Consider the following 13,810-nt stretch of genomic DNA (forward strand, 5'->3'; position numbering starts at 1 on the left):
CTGGAATTGCCTACCCCTGCGTTATGTGATACATTAGATAGCTAGAAGTATAATGAAATGAAATTTAATGTATAAGCTCTCTTAGAATTTTGAGTTAAATACCATCTGCTTCTGGTGATTAGGTTAGCTTTTTTCTATTTGCTCTAGATCAGACATGTCAAACTGTGGCCCGTGGGTAATAAAATTTGGTCCGCCAGACAATTGGAAAATTTCACTTAAGCTGGCCCTCTGGCAGATGAGTGTAAGCACTGCATCAGCTGTAGGTTCACTGGCTTCCCGGTCTCGCATTAAAGCAGCCTGCAGAGGATCGCTTTCGGCTGTAGCGATCCTAGCAGGCTGCCGTAGCCTCAGCAGCACGTTCTCTCTGCCGCGGTCCCGTATGTCAAATGAGGGGCTAGGTTCGCTACAGCTGACCGGCGATCCTCTGCAGGCTGCTTTAATGTGAGACCGGGAGGGAGGGAGGGAAGGAAAGATGGCCAAATCTCGGGCCAAAAGGAAAGATGTTAGACCTCCGGGGGAGGGAAAGAAAACGGAAGGGAAGAAGAAAGATGAATTTATCAGAAGACAACCAGAGCCGGGACTACAACATGATTTGAATAATGACCACACAACAAAATGTAGAAAAAATAATTTTATTTTCTGTTTTATGAATACAATATGTCAGATTTGAAATGTGTATCCTGCCAGAGCTGGTGTTAGACAGCAGGTGTGAACTAGTCCTAAAAGAGAGAGGAAAAGTCTTTTTTATTTATTTTGTTTACATCAAAGAGCTGGCGTGGGGTTGGAGAGGTTGTAACATTATACTACTAAGACTAAGAGGTCCTTTTATTAAGGTGCGCTAAATTGGTTAGCGCACCTTAATAAAAGGACTCCTAAGTATCTTAATAAAGAAATTTGGCCCGTGACTTAGCCTATGTTTTAGATTTTGGTCCCTTATGTGATAAGTTTGACACCCCTGATCTAGATTTACAGTGATTCCTTTGAATCAGCACAGTCAAAGAAGGTTGCTTCTGTAAATGCTAACTTAATATTATTCTTAGTAATGATTTTAAGGCAAATTTTTATTTTTTTATTTTTTTTTGCTATTTCCCTTTTTCCTTAAGCACTCTTTTTACTCCATGGTTGGACTTGTCTAGTATTCCAGCTCACTGACTGACTTTTGTTTAAAATGGATTATAGTTGTGGAAGCAGACATAGAAATCCTTTTTGTGAACTGCCTCGAGCCCTAACATTTGTTTGGGGATGATGCAGTATAACAAGACAAAAAAATTAGAATAGGACAAAATTTATTTTCTTGGTGTTAACCTTGATTATATTTTCAAATTCTGTTTGATTTGAAATACTTGCAGAAATTGAAATATATTTTATTAAACAATCAAGTTTAAAATCAAGCTACAACCCTGTTTACATGGCAAGAGCTGCCATTACTGTTAAAACAGCTAAATATAACAATTGTATAAAATCATAATAGAACCATAACAAAAATTTATAAACAAAATCAATTTGAGATCAAAGGAAATAAATAATTTTCTTGTGAACTCTGAACTTTCCTTTAAGTTGTCTACTAAATAAGATCATTGTGTGGCGAGCTTTGAGAAATGTTCACCTGTTAAACTGTCCTGTGTTTTTTCTCTGTAAGATGTGGTTTGTGTGTAAAGAGTAGTAAGGGCTAGATTCATTAAGCCCATGATCATGTCCCGACCACTTTGCGACCCAACCCGATTCATTAACCTTCCTCCTGTACCTGATCCGATCCGCATAAGCAAATGAGGGAAAACGGCATGCAAAGTAGGAAGGGCCTCGATTCACTAAACAAATTCAGGCACACCGACTGGGCTGGCCGATCCAAAACCAAGTAACTGCTGAGGACCAGTCGCTCACGTCCTGCCCTGCAGCCCTGAAAAAACGATATGAAGTTATTCAGAGTGGGGAAGACGCAGGGGGATTGCGAAGATCTACAACGTGACATAATCAGGCTCGAGGAATGGGTATCGACATGGCAGATGAGGTTTAATGTGGATAAGTGTAAAGTGATGCATGTCAGTAACCAAATCTCATGCATGAATACAGGATGTCTGGGGCGGTACTTGGAGAGACCTCCCAGGAAAGGGACTTGGGAGTTCTGATCGACAAGTCGATGAAGCCGTCCACACAATGTGCGGCGGTGGCATAAAGGGCAAACAGAATGCTAGGAATGATAAAGAAGGGGATCACAAACAGATCAGAGAAGGTTATCATTCCGCTGTACCGGGCCATGGTGTGCCCTCACCTGGAGTACTGCATCCAGCACTGGTCGCCATACATGAAGACGGACACGGTACTACTCGAAAAGGTCCAGAGAAGAGCGATTAAGATGGTTAAGGAGTTGGAGGAGCAGCCGTACAGCAAAAGATTAGAGAAACTGGGCCTCTTCTCCCTCGAACAGAGGAGATTGAGAGGGGACATGATCGAAACATTCAAGGTACTGAAGGGGATAGATTTAGTAGATAAGGACAGGTTGTTCACCCTCTCCAAGATAGGGAGAACGAGAGGGCACTCTCTAAAGTTGAAAGGGAATAGATTCTGTACGAACGTAAGGAAGTGGTAGAGAACTGGAATGCTCTTCCGGAGGCTGTTATAGGGGAAAACACCCTCCAGGGATTCAAGACAAAGTTAGACAAGTTCCTGCTGAACAAGAATGGGCACTGGTAGGGCTAGTCTCGGTTAGGGTGCTGGTCTTTGACCAGAGGGATGCTGCGCGAGCGGACTGCTGGGCATGATGGACCATTGGTCTGACCCAGCAGCGGCAATTCTTATGTTCTCTTCCACCCTACCTGCCTCTGTGTGTTCAAGCAGCAAGCCTGCCTGTTCGTCCACCTTGTTCTCTACGGAACACCAAGATCTTATAGCACTGAAGTTTTCCCTCTGCTCCCTGCAGGAAACACAAGTGCTGCGGCTTCTACCTTTCTCCTCCTGCTTTATGCGTGTACGTGCAGTTCTAAAGAGAAAAAAGTGCCGCCCCCAACTCTCCTGTTCTCTGCCGCCCTTCCCTGCAGTGCGAGCTTGTGGGTTTTTTTTAAAAAAAATTCTTAATTTTCAAAACTACAACAGTGCAATACAACCAATGCAACTCATAGTAATACAATAAAAGCACATTCATCTTTCTCATGTTCATAATCATCCTTCCCCCCCACCCATCCACCCAAACAATTATCATTCCGTATAACACAAACATATTATCATAAATATCCTATCTATTCTGAATAATGATATCTTCACACTCGTCCCAATTATAAATATTCAAAAATCAATTTATGACATAAAGAATCCCTCCCCCCCGTCCTGGATATGTACCATAGTAAAGAACAAACTGATTCACAGTCAACAAACGATTACAATGAGGTAACATAAGATGTCAATGGGCCCCATACTAATATACCATGTCCTAAATTTTCAGCATTTATTCTTTCAAATCTCTTAACTAGAGCAAAGACTTGCTCACTTGCAAAGTCTTGTGGTTTTAACCCGTGGGTTTAAAGCAGGGCTGCACTACGGCGTGTTCTGTTCCAGGGTGCTATGTCTGCAAAAAAAAAAAAAGCTAAAAATTAAGGACATGTATCTGTCTTTATAGACTGACCTTTAACTATGACAGAAAAATATATGAAAGTGCAGTAGGTAAACATTTTTCAATGGTAAGATTATTAAGGAAATGATCTTCAATAAATGTGTTTAGAGGAAATTGCAGTTTACAAATAAATTGGAATTATGATGATCAAATACTTTGACCATAAAGGGCTCAGTGGAGACATTGGCTTTCTCAACTGTTAACAGTCATAGAAATTTTCACTTGTAAAGTGTTTACTGTCTCATTATCTCTGTCTATCCGTCCCTTCTATACTGAGCAGTAAGGGCTGGATTCTACAACAGCTGCCGAAAGTTAGGAGGTGTGACCGCCCAACTTATTTGATTTAATTGTCTTTAATTCACATGATAATTGATTACATATTTTAAAAACAATTAAAATATAATTTAAAAGAAAGACGGTGCTTCCACAAATGGTGCCAGAACCCATGTCTATGGAGGTGTCTACTGGCGCCTAAGGGTGGTTAATGTCAAAAGTACCCTTAGGCATTGGTAAATGCCTCCGTAGTTGCAATTCTTGTCACAGATATAGGCCTTGAAAACCATTGCCTATACTTCCGGTGCCTGTCTGTGACATGTCTGCGATTCTATTTATGGTGCCGTCGTGTGATTGACGTGCAGTTGGCACCGCTTTTGTGGGTGGCTGCTGACTATAGCATCGTTTATAGAATCTGGGCCTAATTATCTGAGCAAACAGCCTAAGACCTAGATGTTTGTACTACAACTGCTCTGTTTCTTCTTTGGTTTGATGAGGTGAGGATAGCTTTTCATATCCTGTCATATATTACATTAGACAAGTGGACTAAGGCTCAACAAGCAGCTTGCAGGCAATACTTTTTAGTGAACTATGTGTAAATTAACAATTTTCTGCTCCAGGTCTATTTGCCAAAGATAAAACAATCACTGCTGACATTTACCTGTCAGAAATTGAACCTTCCTGCATACATGCGCTCCTTCCCGCCCGCAATCTCCTACAATTCTCTGGTGCCCCCCGAACCCAACCCCACCCTAGCTGCTCTCAACCCCATCCCTGCCGACAGATCCTGGACTTTCTTCGAGCTCATATCTGATTCTCAGACCCTTAAACTCTGCCTCAAGTTAAAATCATGCAACTGCATCCTGGACCCATTTCCCTCCTACCTATTTGAGAAAATCCCTGCACAGGCCATCACATCTCTTACCAAACTCATAAATTCTGCCCTATTATCAGGCCTATTCTCCACTGAAATGGGACACATCGCATTGACCCCTTTACTGAAAAAAGCTGACCTAGACCCTTCCATACCATCCAACTACCGTCCAATAGCAAATATCCTTCTCCTCACCAAACTGCTCGAGTCTATCATATCTACCCAGCTCTCTTCCTACTTAGAAAGATTCTCCATCCTCTTACCTTACCAATATGGCTTCAGACCCAACTTCTGCACTGAATCCCTATTGGCCTCTCTAATCTCTAAGGTTCAGCAACTGCATTCTCATAACAAGTTTGCTGTCCTTCTACAATTCGACCTCTCCGCAGCTTTTGACGTTGTCCACCACGACATTCTAATTTTCCAACTCTCCGAGATAGGCATTAGCTCCATAGTTCTTGATTGGTTCTCCAAATTCTTGCGCTCCCGCTCTTACATGGTTAACATGAGCGGCACCTCATCCTCCCCCTGGACCCCGACTTGTGGTGTCCCACAAGGCTCACCCCTCTCCCCAATCCTCTTTAACATTTACATGTCCTCCCTGAAACTATTCCAACTATCCCCCCTTGAAACTCTTTACACTTACGCTGATGACATCCTCGTCCTCCTTGAGACCGACTCGAACCTCACTAACCTCTCCACGAACATATCCTCATGCATAAAGAACCTCCAATCCTGGGCATTCACAATGCATATGAAACTAAACGAGTCCAAAACAAAACTCCTTTGGCTCGACCCAAAATTAGACCATCTACCTTCCTCCATCCCATTGTCCTCCGGCCCCCCATTACAGCTCGAGTTCTCAAGCAAAGTTCTGGGTGTCACCTTAGACTCTTCTCTATCCTTCAACGAACATCTCCAATCCCTGGTGAAGAAATGCTTCTTCAGCCTTCACATGCTAAGGAAAGTCAGACCCTATTTTCACCAAAAACACTTCGCAGTCCTAGTACAATCCATCATCCTCTCCAGATTGGATTATTGCAATTCTATCTACCTCAGCCTAACCAAGAAAAGCCTCCACAGACTTCAGCGGATTCAGAACGCCGCAGCTAAGCTTGTTTTCGCGAAAAGCAAATTTGATCACGTCTCACCACTCCTGTCTAAGCTCCATTGGCTCCCAGTAATCCCCAGGATCCACTTCAAATGTGCGTGTCTGGCCTACAAGATCCTACATGGCATCCTTCCTGCCGTTATCCCTCTATCCTGGAACTCCCCAACCCCTACTTCCTCCAGATCCTCCCAAATTTTTAAACTATCCTTCCCTTCCATAAAAGGTATTTCCCATGCAGGCAAACTTGGGTCATCCCTCCCCTTTAGAATCACTGAGATCTGGAATAACCTCACCTCCCCACTCCGAACCTCAAGCTCCCTCCAACTCTTCCGCAAACACCTAAAAACCTGGCTATTCTCAAAACTGTAACACTTCCCCCCCCTCTTAGGCCTCTCACCTTCCCCCTTTACACCTAACTCTTTAATCTCTCCACTGTAGTTCCTCTCTCATCCTTCTTCCTGTAAACCGTGCCGAGCTCCGCATTCGTGGAGATGGTGCGGTATATAAACCCAAGGTTTAGTTTAGTTTAGTTTACACAAAACAGAAATTTCATGGAGAAAATTAAGAGTTCAAGCAGAAATGTCAAAGGATAAAAGTGGCAAAGCTAAAAACAAAACATTCTTGATGTTATGACTTAGCCAGCTGTCTACAAAACATTCAGTTCCTGTGCTTAGCTCTTGGGGTCTCTTCAAAAACTTAATGAGATACTTCACCTCCAAGCTGGTTACTTAAACTGTGAATCAGGGCCAACAGACTTCACAGAGGAAGACACACAGAGCCTGCTGTAGTTAGGCCACATATCTTTTGCTACTAATTGGTGTTAATTCAGCATGAATTAGGGCTCCAACCTGTGGACACTATTACCTTGTAGGTACACATGGGTTGGGGGGGGGGCAAAGAGAGGCATTTGCTTTCCCCCTCCAGTAGATTTAGCTGCTGCCTGCTACTGCCTCTATGAGGTGGGGTGCTGAAAATTTCTCAGCCCAACCTACTTCTAAATTCTGAGCATTATTTTGCCACTGTAGCTGAAAAGAATTATTTTATAGCATGCCAATTTGCAGAATTGTAATGCTTCATTTTGACATTGTTTCAGATTGTTGATTGAATCATGTCAATGAAAAGTGTGGAACTCTGAGCAATCATGAAGTTCCTATTCCTGCATAAGAAAACTACAAAGGAAATCCATGAAGGTATGATGCAAACATTGAGTGACAAATGCCTATTATACTCCACAGTGAAGAAGTGGTATGCAAACATTCAGCATGGAGATTTGGAGACCGAAGATACAGTACGATCTGGAGGCCTCAAACAGTGTCAACTCCTGAAATTGTTCACTATGTCTATGACCTGATTTTGGCAGTTCAGTGAATATTGGCTAAAACAATTTCTGAGGCACAACAGCTATCTAGGGAACGTGTTCGGTGTATAATCCACTAGCAGCTAGGTACGCAGAAGCTGTCGGCCAAGTTGGTACCCAAATACCATACCATACAATTTCTTATATCCTGCAAATTTCTACAAGGATTCATTGTGGCTTACAATAAGATTTGCCAGAGAGTCTGGCGTAATTGCAGTAAGATTCTGGATTACAACTGGATGCGATCATGAGAATGATAGAGAAAAGAAAGATGTTTTTAATATTTTCCTGAAACGGCTGTAGGATGAAGTCTGTCAAAGATACAATGGTAGGTTGTTCCAGGTTTTAGAGCCCTGAAATTCGAAAGTGGTCTCAAATATTTTTTTTCCAGTAAACTTTCTGGGGTGCAAGAAAGGACAGTTTAAAGTGTTCTGTTGTTCTAGAGTTACTAATGAAGAGGTGACTTTAATGTCAGTTATTAGACCCTGAGAGTTGTTTCCGTATATGGCTTTGTAGACCATACAAGCAATCTTAAATTGAGTTCTTTTCTTCATTAGTAGCCAGTAAAGTTCTCAGAAAAGCGGGCTTGCCCTCTTGAACTGACCAAGTCGAAAGATTAGTGTGGCTGGTGTATTTTGGAGAAGCTGTAGTGTTTTGTATGCCTTCTCCGTGATAAGAGTACAAAGGGCTAGATCACAAAACACGGTTGCTGTGGGTTGATTTCTAAACAGTGATGTTCAAAACGGCTGCCCATGCAAATGAGTTTTGCTGGAGAGCAGTCGTAATCCCATCCGATCACTCACTTAGAAACCGGCTCTCACACATATGCAGAGCAGGTTTGAGCAAGCTTGAACAGCTGAGCAGTAGGGGAAGCCCCAAAACAACCTCCTGCCATTCAGCAGTTGAGGCTTTTTTCTTTTTTTTATGGCACAGATGTCCCCATTAAAAAAAAAAGAAAGTGAGCCGCTGCCCGCCCCCTCCTAATGACCCTCAGAACCAAAATAGAGGCAGGAGGGATGCATACGACCTCCCTTCTTTCTTAACCGACCCCTCTCCTCCACTTCCCACTACTCCAAAAATCAGCAGATTCTGCCCCATCTCCCCCGAACCAACCCCTGAACCTTCCCTGAACCTCTAAATTACGATGACAGCAGTAGGGATGCCCAGTCCCTCCTGCTTGTAGACCTGCCACTCCAAAATGGCGAACCTTCCCCTTCCCGGTGCTTCCTGGAATGCATGGGGAGAAGCCTATGGCCCTTTGGGCATATGGGCCAATCAGGACCTTAGACTTCTCCCTTTGTATTCCTGGATATATAGGGAGTAGCCTAAGGCCCTAAATGGCTTAGATGCCTAAGGACCCTCCCCTGGGCCAAACAGTTAATGCAGAATATTACTGTAACTACTAAAGGAGGCATTGAAAGAAAAAAGGAGAGGGAAGCTGCAGAAAGAAGTTCTCTTTTTGCAAGACAATGCACCTGCTCATGAGGCTGGCAAAACAATGGATGATCTGAGGCAGTTGGTGTTTCAGTGCATAGATTATCTACCCTACTCAGCAGATCTTGCTCCACTTGACTATTTTGTTTCCAAACCTTAAAAAGAGTTTGCAAGGTCGACAATTTTTGAATGATTGTAGCAGCAGAGCAGTATTTCAGTGACCAGACATCAGATTATTTTTTGGAAGGGTTACAGAAACTCCAGACACGATGTGCCTAGTGTGTTGAACTTAAGGGTGAATATCTGGAATAACTTGTAAGTTTCATGGCTCCATGTCATTCCTTTCTTGGTTGGGCTGAGAACTTTTCAGCATCCTCTCATATTCCCCTTCACACGAGCGTTCTCCAATGTTCTATCTCATTGTATTTAAAGCAGTCCTCGTTGGTGTTGCCCTCCCTATTACTCCCTGCTCCATAGAAAGTTCTGTTGGATAATGTGAAAAATAACTTTTTTCCTCACCTGGAGAATTTTCTCCACACACCCATGTATGAAAAGCAGCTGAAAAATGAGGACTGAGGGAAGCAGAAAAGCAAGAGGAATTAGCAGTTTTGCCAGAGGGAGCAGGAGTATTCTGATAATTCTCCACTGCCTTTTTTTTTCTTGTAATACTGTTTCCGATGTAATAGGTGAGACATTCTAGACAGTAGGGTTATTTCCCTATAGCTGCCTGCTGCAGCAGAAGTACAGTATTTTTCACTCCATAAGACGCACTTTTTCCCCCCACCCAAAAGTGGGTGGAACTCTTGGTGCGTCTTATGTAGCAAAGGTACAAAAAAAAATGTGCCCCCCCCGTACCGTTTAAAAACAGCCCTACCGCCACCGCACCTCTTTAAAACACCCCACCCACTGCGCCGGCACACGCTCGCTGCACCTTTGTTAAACACCCTCCCTGCTCGCCTACAGCCGCTGTACCTTTTTAAAACCCAACCCTCTGCCCGTCCACCGTCCACGGCAATTTGTTGCAAATAACCTGGTGGTCCAGCGTGATCTCTCCCTCACTAGCTGTCTCCTATTTCCCAGCCAGCAGCACGGAGGTCAGAAGAGTGCAGAGGTCAGAAGCAAAGCTTTCCGTGCTCCTGCTTCAGCCTGTGCTGCTTTCTGAATGGCTGCGATCAGTTCTCGCGTTGTCAGACATAGGAGTCTTGACTAGCAGCCTGAAGATTGGCTTTATAGAACTGTTCCTAGCATTGTGGCAGTGAATTTTCTCATCCCGGGGTTAAGAGCTACAGCCTCGGCACCCTTAAGCTGTGGGTTTAAATCCCTTGGGTTCCTTGTGACCCTGGGCAAGTCATTAATCCCCTCATTGCCCCAGGCACTAGATAGAGTTTGAGCCCACCGGGACAGATAGGGAGATATGATAAAAGTACCTGAATGTAAACCACTTAGGATATAAGTAGTATATAAATAATAAAATTAATAAATAATCACGGTGAGTACACAGGCTGACAACCTGTGAGAGGAATTGTGGAAGGTTTGAAAAGTGGGGTTTTGAGTGTTTATGAAAGTTCCCCTATGTTCCATTGCTGTTTTTAGATTTTGGGAAGTGTGAAAAATATTGCGATTTTGCCGTGAATTTTTTGACAGTGGCCATCTTGGATTTTTAGCGACTCAAGAAACTGGGACTGTTCTCCCTTGAGAAGAGAAGGCTGCGAGGGGACATGATCGAGACGTTCAAAATGCTGAAAGGCAAAATAGAGCAGGAAAATAAATTATTTACATTGTCCAACGCGACACGGACAAGAGGACATGGTTTGAAGCTAAGGGGGGACAAGTCCAGGACAAATGTCAGGAAGTTCTGTTTTACGCAGCGAGTGGTAGACGCCTGGAATGCTCTCCCAAAGGAGGTTATTAAAGAATCCACTGTGCTGGGATTCAAAGGCAAATTAGATGCACATCTCCTTATGAGAGGCATAGAGGGATATGGGTGACTAAAACTACATCAGGTGTATACCTGACTGGGCCTCCGCGTGTGCGGATCGCCGGACTCGATGGACCATGGGTCTGATCCGGAGATGGCAGTTCTTATGTTCTTATGTAAAGTTCCCTGCTTCTTCAAAACTGTAAATTTTGCCTAGAAACCTGCTGGATGGAGTCCTTGGGCTCTCCTCATGTGGAGTCTTGCCAGGATTGCATATATTTAACATTTTTAAAGCGTTTTTGTGCCCCATGCTGCAGCCTGGGGGGAGGGACCTGCAGAGTCGAGCTTAGCCTCTCCCCTGCTAAAGCAGGTGACAAAACAGTACAGTTTAGGGCAGGGGTAGGGAACTCCGGCCCTTGAGAGCCGTATTCCAGTCGGGTTTTCAGGATTTCCCCAATGAATATGCATTGAAAGCAGTGCATACAAATAGATCTCAAATAAGTTATATGAAGAACACCATAAGACCCAGTGACGAGCTGACACGTAAAGCTAGGACAATGAAATGTTTGAGTCCTGAGTGGTGCCACTGAGGGTCTGTTAAAGTGTAAATATGGTTGCTTGTACAGCTGGAAAGAAATTGATTTCTAGCTATAATATAGTTACAAATAGATCTCATGCATATTCATTGGGGAAATCCTGAAAACCCGACTGGAATACGGCTCTCGAGGACCGGAGTTCCCTACCCCTGGTTTAGGGGATGAAGAATTTATATGCATGACAGAAGAGCGGGACTTGGGTGTGATTGTATGTGATGATCTTAAGGTGGCTAAACAAGTAGAAAAGTGACGGCGAAAGGTAGAAGGATGCTAGAGTGCATAGGAAGAGGTATAGCCAGTAGGGAAAAAGAGGTATTGATGCCCCTGTATAAGATATCTCATTTAGAATATTGTGTACAATTCTGGAGACCACAACTTCAAAAAGATATAAAAAGGATCAAGTCAGTCCAGAGGAAGGCTACTAAAATGGTGTGTGATCTTCATCATAAGGCTTATGGAGGCAGACTTAAAGATCTCACTCAATATGTATGTTTTGGAGGAAAGGGGAGATATGAGTCGAGTCTCATTTGAAAGGAAGCTCTGGAATAAGAGGGCATAGGTTGAAGTTAAGAGGTGATAGGCTCAGGCATAATCTAAGGAAACACTTTTTTACAGAAAGGGTGGTAGATGGTGCAACAATCTCCCGGAAGAGGTGGTGGAGACAGTGACTGTGTCTGAATTCAAGAAAGCATGAGATAGACAAAGTGGGATCTCTTAGAGAGAGGAAGAGATAATGGTTACTACAGATGGGCAGGCTAGAGAGGCCATTTGGCCTTTATCTGCCATCATGTTTCTACGTTTCTTATAGGACACTCCCCTAATGGATCTGATGGTTAAAGCAGTCTTCTTGGTGACGATTACTTCTACCTGGAGAGTTTCAGAATTGCAAGCCCTGTCATGTAGAGAACCATTTCTCCAGATCACGGAAGCAAGAATGACCTTGCTTACAGTTCCCTCCTTCCATGTCAACTAAGAAGTTAGACTACCAGCATTACACCTCACAGAGTCCAAAAAAAAGAAATGGCTTTAAAGGTTTTGGACATCAGAAGAGTGCTATTGCATTACCTGGAGATAAAATGTTATCTTCGACTACAGACTACAAAGCCTTCAGGAGAGATATTAAAACCATACTCTTCAAAAAACACATAAAACCTATCCAGCACAACAAATCCCAACCAAATAGCTAACACTCTATTTACCCTTAGATCTCTATAATACTCTTTTATCTATCAAATGTTATCTAAAACCCATAATTTCACCCTATTCTTATCTCCTAAAGACCTCCACTTCCCTTTGGTAACTCTTTACCCAACGTTTATTACCTTAAAAAATTCTATGTCATCGCTTATTCTATTCCTTTTAATTTGAATGTAATTCTTGTTTTTAGTTTGAATGTAATCTGCCTTGAACCGCAAGGTAATGGCGGAATAGAAATCACTAATGTAATGTAATGTAATAACCAATGAGTTTCATCTCTCAGTCCATCTTTTCATGTTGACCAGTCAGCTTTCCAGTTAATATTGTCCTGTCAGTAAGTCTATGACATTATGAAGATTATCTGTATATACTTAAAAGGGAGGAATGTTTGAGCTCCTTAAATGTTCAGGCTGTTATGTTCAAGTTTAACTTGTATTTTTCTTGCATTCCTGTTTTCTATTGGAGGCTTTTTAATGTTTTACTTACCCTACTGTTCATTCAGTGAATTATTTACATTTATCTGAGCAGATCAGACATTTGGTTTCGGGGAGTTTCCCATACATCTCATCCTTTTTTTTTTCTTTTGCCGGCTTTGGTACAAACTGAAGGGGGCAGCAGAGACTGGGTAGAAGGAGGAGCTGAAAAGCTTTGATTGCAAAATGTTTGCAAGCATGCATGGATAACCCTAAAGTTCAGCATACCATTCACATCTACTGGAAAAAGTATTATAAAGGTAAGAGCCTAATCTCTTTTTATTGAAAGTTCTATTTACCATAGAAGAAAGAATTGAGTTTAGTGGAGGTTCATCATATTGGGCAATTAGATCTGGAAAGTCTCTTGATGTGTCCTGGTTCTTGAAAGTTTTAAATTCTGAAAAATATTTCCTTTACTCTATTAGCTCTTGTGCTCTATGGAGGACAGGAACTTTATCATAAAAGGGAGGGTTTTTTTGCAGATGTATATGTTCCATTTTTTTTTTTCTAGTTATATCCTTTGCACATACAATGGATGGAAATTATCTCTAGCTTTGCAAGCACAGGCTCTGTTGTTCTTGCAAGTATTGTCTTAAGTATCAGGTGGCTAGATCAATTAAGTGTTTCTTTCACACAGACTGAGTGTTTTGCTCCTCTTTTTTTAATGATGTTACCGTATATTCTCTCTGTTCTCTTCAAATTTTGCTTTCTTCTAGACATGAGGCAGTTCCCTGGTTTCCTTCAAGTGTCCATGTTTGTTATTCTTCCTTTTATTTTTTATTTAGATTTAACTTATACCTTTTCAGTAGTTCAAGGTGAGTTAAATTCAGGTACAGTAGGTATTTCCTCTCACTGGAAGGCTCACCATCCAATTTTGTACTTGGAGCAATGGAGGATTAAGTGTCTTGCCCAAGGTCACAAGTAGCTGTAGTGAGGCTTGAACCGGGCCTCCCTGGTTCTCAGTCTGGTGTTT

The 13,810-nt window shown here is 42.5% G+C and overlaps 1 protein-coding gene across 5 annotated transcripts in view; it reads left to right on the forward strand.

The window, feature by feature from the left end:
- Positions 1-13,810, forward strand: part of GRAMD4 (GRAM domain containing 4) — a 148,146-nt gene that overhangs the window by 2,954 nt on the left and 131,382 nt on the right. For 2 of the 5 annotated variants that reach the window (XM_033958094.1, XM_033958095.1), the window contains exon 2: positions 12,973-13,097. The exons of the other annotated variants lie outside the window; for them this stretch is intronic. The gene's annotated coding sequence lies outside the window, so the exon portion shown is untranslated. The remainder of the gene's footprint in view (positions 1-12,972; positions 13,098-13,810) is intronic. 5 annotated transcript variants of the gene reach the window in all.

The sequence above is a fragment of the Geotrypetes seraphini genome, chromosome 9, assembly GCF_902459505.1.
Source record: "Geotrypetes seraphini chromosome 9, aGeoSer1.1, whole genome shotgun sequence".
NCBI classification, from domain to species: Eukaryota; Metazoa; Chordata; class Amphibia; order Gymnophiona; family Dermophiidae; genus Geotrypetes; species Geotrypetes seraphini.